We start from the raw sequence: 9215 nt of genomic DNA, 5'->3' as shown, positions 1-9215 counted from the left end.
AACGCCGTTTCTGCAGGAATTCTGAGAGCTGATCTCACTTGGTATCACTAGATATGACAGATTAATCCTGATTGGAGACCTGAATATTCATATGAACAAAAAGAATGACTCCAAAGCTATGGAGCTTGTGAATTTACTGGACAGCTTTGAACTTACCCAACATGTAAATGAAGCCACTCATCAGCATGGTAACATTCTAGACTTGGTAATAACAACAGGGTTAAACATTGACAATGTTTCAGTATTAGAATTACCTATTTCTGACCATCACTGTGTGTTTTTTGATGCCAACCTAATCTTAACAATGACTAAAAGGGAATTTTTGGTTCAAAAGAGATTCCTAGATGGCAAGGCTGAAGCAAAGTTCTCTAATATTCTGAAATCATTTGAGTCATACAGCTATGAGTGCTCTTTAAATGACATGGTTGAAAATTTCAACAATACCTTGTCATCTGCTTTAAATACTGTTGCTCCACTAAAGGTTAAAAAGAGGTCGACTGACAGAATCTCCCCATGGTTAAACAATAACAGTGTTAATGAGATTAAGAGAATCTGTCGAGCAGCTGAAAGAAAATGGAGGAAAACCAGGCTCACAGTTCACTGTAATATATACAAAGAAGCCATGACTGTCTATAACAAACCAATACGTCTAGCAAGAAAGGATTACTTTTCCAAGATTATTACAGAGAATGCTGGAAACTCTAGAATATTATTCTCCACTATTGACCAGCTACTCAACACTGCCCCCACCCGTCCGCAGTTCTCTGCATCAAATTGTGAAGAACTTGCATTGTTCTTCAATAACAAAATAACTTCAATTAGAGCCAGCATTGCTGCTGATGTAAACACAGATGGCCTCAACAAACCCTGTAAAAAAGATGTAACCATGGGAAAATTCACTTGTATTACATTAACTGAGCTTTGCAAGACTGTCACCGAGTGTAACTCCTCCACCTCATGTATTGAAACTGTACCTACAGCATTTTTTAAGCAGGTGTTCGATAGTGTTTCAAGTCATGTCCTGAAGATTATAAATACATCCCTTCAAACAGGCATCTTCCCAGATGCCTTCAAAACAGCTGTTGTAAAACCCTTACTAAAGAAACCCAACCTAGATGGTAATGCACTGACGAGCTATAGGCCGATTCATTAGTAAGATACTTGAAAAGGTAGTTTCAGTGCAAATAAACTCCTTTCTTAAAGAAAATAATATCCTGGAGGAATTTCAATCAGGCTTTAGAACATACCACAGCACTGAAACTGCACTTACTAAAATAATCAGCGACCTCAGACTAAATTCCGATGAAAATAAGGTCTCAATTCTTGTCCTCTTAGACCTAAGTGCAGCGTTTGATACGATTGACCATGATATCTTAATCAATCGTCTTGGTTGGTCTTTCTGTGTGTTAAACTGGTTCAAAACATACATCAAAGGGAGAAAGTTTTACGTCAGTCTTGGAGATCATGTGTCTGAGAAACATGACATCTGTTTTGGGGTTGCACAAGGGAGCTGCCTTGGTTCATTATTATTCTCACTATACATGCTGCCACTTGGTGACATCATTAGAGAGCACAATGTATGTTTCCATAGTTATGCGGATGACACGCAACTGTACATCTCTGCTGAACCAAATGATGCTGCAGCTATAAACTCCATTACTACCTGTCTTTTGGCAATAAATAAATGGATGAGCAAAAAATGTTTAAAGTTAAACGAGGACAAAACTGAAATCCTACTAGTCGGCCCTAAAACAAAAAGAGAAATGCTGTTTAATAATCCGGGAAAACTGACTCCCTGGATCAAATCTGAGGTTACAAGTCTTGGTGTTATCCTAGATTCAGATCTAAGCTTCAAGTCCCACATTAACAAGGTGACGAAAACATCATTTTCCACCTTAGAAACATAGCTAAAGTTCGACCATTTATAAATCAAAAAGATGCTGAAGAACTGATTCATGCCTTTATTTCAAGCCGACTCGATTACTGTAACGCACTTTTTACTGGTCTCCCGAAAAAAACCACTGAGAGACTTCAGCTCTTTCAAAACTCTGCAGCTCGGCTATTAACCAGAACCAAGAGGAGAGAGCACAGTAGTCCAGTTTTAGCTGCTCTACACTGGCTTCCTGTAACATTTAGAATTGATTTTAAGGTCCTCCTCCTTATATACAAAGCCCTTAATGGGCTAGGACCAAGCTACATTGCTAACTCTCTTGTTCACTACCTGCCTTCAAGAACACTGCGATCATCTGCTGCTGGTTTATTGGAGGTTCCCAGCAACAGCCGAAAGAAAATCGGGGATGCAGCCTTTGTCAATTACGCCCCAAAGCTATGGAACACACTACCTATAGATATCAGGGAAGCCAGCTCGCTAAATATTTTTAAAAGAAAGCTAAAAACTTATCTCTTCACTTTAGCCTTTAACTAGCTATGACTTTCCTGATACAGGCCTGAAACTCTTTTTTGCACTTTGCTTCGCACTTATGCACTGCTGCACTTCTTTTAAAATATTGTATTTTACTTGATTTTATGCATTCTATGTACTCTATTTGTTAACTTTATTTTTATTATTATTATCCAGTGGGTTTTATTTTCCATCTTATGTTATGCATTCCTCATTTTTATCTTCTTTTTACTATTATTATCAAGTGGGTTTTATTCTCCATCTTATTTTACATTAATTATGGCATTCTATCCCTGTTTTTATGCTCATTCTATGTCTATTTTCATGTGCATTATATGTATTCTATTCTCATCTTTATCTTATTTTCACTATTATTATCAAGTTTTATGTGAAGCACTTGGTGCATGTAATTTCTTTGTTGTAAAGCACTTTGAGCTGCATTTCTTGTACGAAAGGTGCTATACAAATAAAGTTTATTATTATTATTATTATTACAAAATCGATTAACTAATATATTTACTACTTCTTCTGTTCTCAGTTGACTTCATGTATTTTAATGGGAGCTGTGTGAAACTGTAGAAAAAGGTAGAAGAATAAATACAATTATTCTGGTAACAGTGTGTATCAACATAGGTATGCTGAATCAACATTTGCTTTTCATTTATTTGGTTAAACAATATTGAACATTTAAAAATGGGGGTGGGAGGTGTCAGATGATAGTACAGATGAACTTACCTGAATTTCTTCTTTGATATGATCAACATCTATGTGTGTTTGGAAGCATACAGTGAGGGCAGACAATGAGAATGATACAGTGGGGTGTGTTAGTCAATCGCTAGTGTTAGTGAGTGGACGAGTGGAGAGTATGTTGAGGTAGATGTTGGGTGGTGGGAAAAATAAATGATATTTGAAAATGAAATTGAATGAAAAGGAAGCAGTTCTCTTTGGATGCATTTTTAGGGTGGATGCCATAAGGCATGCCACCCTACTGAAACCATATTTGGGGTCTGCAGCATTGTCAGAGGTTAGTTCAAAAACAGGACAGCACCCAGACAAAAGTTGACTGGGTGCCTTTGATTTAGTCAGTGGACAAAGTGTGTGTGGACTGAAAACAGGTGACGAATCCAACTCGCCTCGACAGGTGACGAATGCAACACTGGTGCATCAAGGTGTATGATTGAAATGTACTTGAATGGAGTGATGTCTGGTTCAGGCCAGTCCCAAGACTCTCGCACCGGCTCTTTCATTTTTTTCATTCACTCAGTGGTACGTGACTGAGTATGATATAGAATTTGTTGTTTGATAAATATTTCACAAATGATGTATACAAGTATTAATATAACTGATGTTAGTAAAAAGTAACTATTTAAACAACAACTTGTAGTGAAATCATGAACTGGTGCCAAACATAATGCAACACCTAGTGGAACCCCGCCCCTGTGTGCACAAAATGTTTTAGCCCAGCCGCGGGTGTCTGGCAACACTCTCCTCCGGTGTTCTTTCACTCAGCGGTACAGCAGCAAATTCGGAGCTTGGGAATAATTCTTGCAGATATAACCGAAGAGTATTTTGAACTAGTGATAAAAGTAAAGGATGTCCACCTTAACAAATATGTACTAACACCAGCAACATCATTTGTGTGGTAGTGGTTAGGAAGTGTTGGGGTTTTGACAGTTTACCCTCCAGTCTGCCCAGTCTGACTGCCCTTCATTCATAGGCTACAGCATTTACATGGTAAATCTGAGAAGGTCTGAGAACCTCCGTCTACCAGCTAGAAAGACAGATGGAGCAGCAGGCGCCAGGCAGGCTCAGTCAGACGCAAGCATCCTCGTGCTAGTTTACAGTCACTTGTTCTAAAGTTCTTTTCAACTTAAGAATTCCTTTCATCTCTAACTTCGTGGCAGAAAAGGTGGCAACTTTTTCACCATGTTATCTCTATGGGCTCAGAATAAATAGAACGTTAGAATTTTGAGGTCCCATTCAAATTTAATAAAGTCCACAGCCATAAGAGTAGAAAAAGGCATTCCCCCATGTCATGACCATAGGTCATGACGGACAGCAGTAGAACTGAAGTTATTTTAGCGCAATTAAAGTCTTCATTTTTATGTTAATTTTCACAGGAGTCCACAAAATCTAAACAGAATTCTTCCAAATTTGTTTTTTGGTGAGCTAGCTCTACTTTTGCTACTGATTGCTACTGAGTTGATATATTTGCATAGCTAGTTAGCTAATGTATTGTAGCATGGGTTGTAAAGCTGTCAACTGAATATATATATATATATATATATATATACATATATATATATATGTTGCATGGGTACACAAATCTTCCACACACTGGTTGCTCTTTAGATATAGTTTGCCACAAATGGCAACACTGGGCATAGTTAATGTGTTCTTTTTCATTGATAGTCAAAGTGAGCTACAGTGCCAAAGGTAGCATGGGCGATAGGTACATGTCAGACATATGCTATGGAATAAGCTGGAACTGTGACAATCACTGCAATCTCCACAGATTCCATGCACATGAAATCCCCTGTGGCTTGGCTCCCTCAAGTCCCATCAACACTGGTCCCCAACTGAAACTGCAATCATTTTCAAGGTTTTTTGTTTGTTTGTTTTTGTTTGTTTGCAGTGTTTAAGATGGAGCTGACTCCAACTGAATCTCAATTTATCAAGTCTTTATGTCGACTTTCAATTACAAAATGTGAATGCAAACATTAATCAATGGTCACACTGTCTTGGCACACACAAAGGCCTTCTTCACTGAGCACTGATGGTCATTCCAGAGTCCAAACCCTGGAAAATGAGAAAGATATTACATAATGTATTAATTACATAATGTATTAATTAAAGATATTACATAATGTATTAATTACATTATGTCAACATTTTGGTGGAAAAAAAATAAAAGGTAGCTATCCACAGAAGCAAAAGAGATAATTATGATATTTACTGCATTTAGTCATTTATTATCAGTTATTGTTTTTCCATGTCCAAAAAGTCACACACATATATGTTTTCTTACCTTCCTCATCCCTACTACCATCCCTCATCACCTCTCTTCCTATCTCCTTATTTTCACTTACGTCCATAGTTCATCTCCATACATTTCTCCCTCCACATAAAGAAGTCTGGCTGGTGAGGATTCCATCTGGTAAAGTTGAATTCAGTTCCATCGGTCCAGCCACACTTGCCATTTTTCTGATAAAAGAAACCAGTTAGTTACAGGTCAATAGTGTTGGGGAAAGTTACTTTTGCAACTAACTAGTTACTTTACTTTGTTACTTGCCCTAAATAGTAACTAGTTACATTACTAAGTTAGTCAACGGAGCCTTAACTGATCCGGTCTGGTCTCAAAATAAACGGCAGACTGCACTCACAAGTGCTTTCAATTCAAATCTTCAGGTTAGATAGTGAAAGTTAAACTTACAGTTAGCAATAATGTTCTGATCCTTCTCTTCGATCAGTTCAAAGTAATGTGAATATTTCTCAAGTTCTGCAGTTTATTGTTGTGTTCATTCTGAAAGCGAGTCGTAACCTACAAGCTTCCACCGCACCGCAGCCTGCTGCAGTCTGCTTTTAATAACATAGGTAGCGTAGCCTACAATACCTTAATTTGCACTAACTAAACATTTAACCATTTGAAAGAAACGCGTTAAGTTACTCGTTACCACAAAAAAGTAATCTGATTACACCCCCAACACTGCAGGTCAATGATGAATAATTCCATGTTGCTGTCATACATCAGGCTATTTGGTCCATCCATCCATCTATTCATCCATCCATCAATTTAGTGATTCAGCCAGTCAGCTATTTGCTGATTAAATGATTGCTCACCTGTCTTTCGCCTCCCACCCAAACACGTAGTTGCTTTTTGCTGGACCTTAACAACAAACATAACACTTCACTATACTCCTTAACACTGTGCATTGAGACCAGCTTGCTACGGACATTGTGACAGGTTGCCTGAAATCAAAGGAAATATGAGCATGTATCAGTCTTCATTGACATTTCATCATGAATGTCTGCATGGAGTGAGGTTATTTAGTGTCTGTATACTGATGCGTCTGTGTGTGTGTGTGTGTGTGTGTGTGTGTGTGTGTGTGTGTTACCTGTGCCTCTGCAAAGGTTTTCGAACTTGTGAATAATTTAATACAGCGGTTCCCATCCATCTTGTACCATCCTTCACCAAGGGCATCACATTTTCTGGGTGGATATGATATTTTACAGGTGTACTCAAACTGTGCTGTAGAAGCATCAACTGTGTGAATACTAGTGCTTTAATATTGAAATACATTTTTCAAATTTTGATCCCTGCTCTCTATCCAGTGCACTTGCAAAGGCCCATGGAAGTCGATCAGCAGAGCAAGAATATGGAATGCAGTTGTGGCTGTATGGTACTTAGGTGTGCGTGCTGGCCTGTAACTGGATTGTGCTGTAGTGTCCTGGACGTACAGCAGTGCCAGCAGCAGGATGGCAGTTACCCCAACACAACGCATGGTTCACTTCTCTCTCCAACTCTCACAGTCCGCTCTAAAATTGGAATATGAGCTGGGAATGTCATGCAGTTATTCAGGTTTCAGTGCCATATTGAGTTGCATGTTAAAAGAGGAGATCCTTTGGTTAGGGTTTGGTTAATTGTGATGTAATTATTACTTTTATTTTGTTCTTTCTTTTCAGTTAGCTTCAGCTTACATGCATGATATTGGTCAGCCTGTTTACTGTGTGGGAGAAACGGGCTTCCGATCTCAGCGGAGAAACAAGATGGCGGAGAAAACGAAACTTAAATTTCTGGCTCTGTGATCCTATGATGTGCCACGTGCCACGGCTGACCAATGGTGTAACTTCATCACTCAGTCAGTCAGTCAGTCACTCAGTCAGTGAGTGACAGACATTCGCGTTTATAGGGCTGGCCCCGCTGTTGCGGTCCAGCCAAAAATAATAAATGTATATGCTAGAGTTAAGCTGTCCAAGTAGTCCTTTTTGTCCAACAATGTCTGATAGGAAATAATTGCAATATTTGTGTGAAGAATTCCCTCCTTTTTCCGCAGCCGTCACACTCTCTCCTCCCTTTCTGATTGTCCTTCCCAATGGCACAATCCTTATAAGCATCCTTATAACCCGTGTGTCATGCAGAGCGCGTAACACACACACAGGAGATAGCTGTGAATGGAGGAAGAGTATGGAAGAGGTTGTCGCATCTGACAGCCTCGATTGAATCTGGATCTTCAGTTAAACAATTTATTGTCTTTTTGCGTTCTTGCCAATGTAAGTTGAGTCATTACATTCATTTGCACTAGCATTGCTGGTTTCTACCAGATCTCCTCCTTATTGTCAATTTTTTTTTTCTCTTATTGTCAACTACCCATATGTGTTCAGGGTGTGTGACAACAACAGTAATGGAACAGGAGCCTAGAGCAACTCCTACTGAATGAGATAAGGACAGCTGTATGTTTATGCAAAAACATGGAACAAGTAAAACCGACTCTCTGACAAATACGCTCTGACAAATACGACAAATAAGTTACTGTAGCATTTCCATTTTAAAATGTAAATTATTATAAAATAAAAAGAGAGCAAATGATGCATTTAGCATGACATTCTAGAGATGATGCATTAATGGATGATTTCCAACTATAAATAGGCTACTCTGACTAGCATATCTGTCTTGTTGGCTGAGTGGACTGTGGCAATGCAACATATTTTGCTTAGCAGGTGATGCGTGAATCAGCTTTGATGTAAAAACTGTGTGTAGTATGCTACATTTTACACACATAAGGCACATTTTAGTTTTGTTCATTTTATTTGTTAGAACTATTACTTTTAACAAATAGAAAGTGGAGCATATAGCTGACATTGAGATTCCTAAGCATTCAACATCAGAATCAGGTTCTGTGTTGCTGCTATAATTGTTTGTGGCCCAGTCGCTCCATTAGGCAGGATGATTATGAGAGCCTGAAACACAGGCCTGGAATTCTTATTGCCAGCTCATATACTGTTTTCCCTTATAGCCACTAAGGTTAATTGATTTTGTATTTTCATGATGATCAGCATGGCCTGCAGCTGGATATGCCCTCAGTTTGTCTTTATGTCAGGTCATTTGTCATGACCCTCAGCCAACCAAATTAACTATTTCAACTCTAGCTAAATTTAATTTCATCAATAATTTAGCTCAATACCATTATGGGCTCATGTTTATGTTCCATCTACATCATTTCATTGTGCTTTAATTAATACAACAATCATACGATGTCCTCTAGATGGCATCACTTGGGGGAAAATTTCACCCCCAAAAACTCATTCACACTAATAAGTCTGAAAACAAACATAGGCATTATTTGTAAGATAATGTATATCTCAGTGTTGTTTTCCTCCTTTAAATAGTTTTGAAGTTAAAAAGAAGATAAAAAAACAATAGCTTCTTCATTGTTATAGGCCAATGCCATTCACATATTGTGATTAAACTTTTCTGAGCTATAGCCTATCTAGAATGAGTAATATTATATAATATATGAATAAATTTGTGCCACTATTTATTTATGGCACTGCCATTACAACAACATTTTAAGATGTTTTAAGGGTTAAAGCCACAATTCCTGATTGTCCTCTGATGGTTAAGGGCCATACAATCTAGCCTATATACATGTCTTTAATTTTTCTGTATCCACACTAGTGCACAACAAAGTGAATATCCAATCGTATACTCCGTCTTGTTTTATTATGTTGAAAGACTTGTTACAAGAAAGCCAAGGAATATTCCAATATATAAAAAAGCCATTTTTTAGCTATAACTATTATGTTGCGTTTATGT

Source organism: Centroberyx gerrardi, chromosome 13, assembly GCF_048128805.1.
Source record: "Centroberyx gerrardi isolate f3 chromosome 13, fCenGer3.hap1.cur.20231027, whole genome shotgun sequence".
NCBI classification, from domain to species: Eukaryota; Metazoa; Chordata; class Actinopteri; order Beryciformes; family Berycidae; genus Centroberyx; species Centroberyx gerrardi.
Note: the sequence above shows the minus strand (reverse complement) of the source record.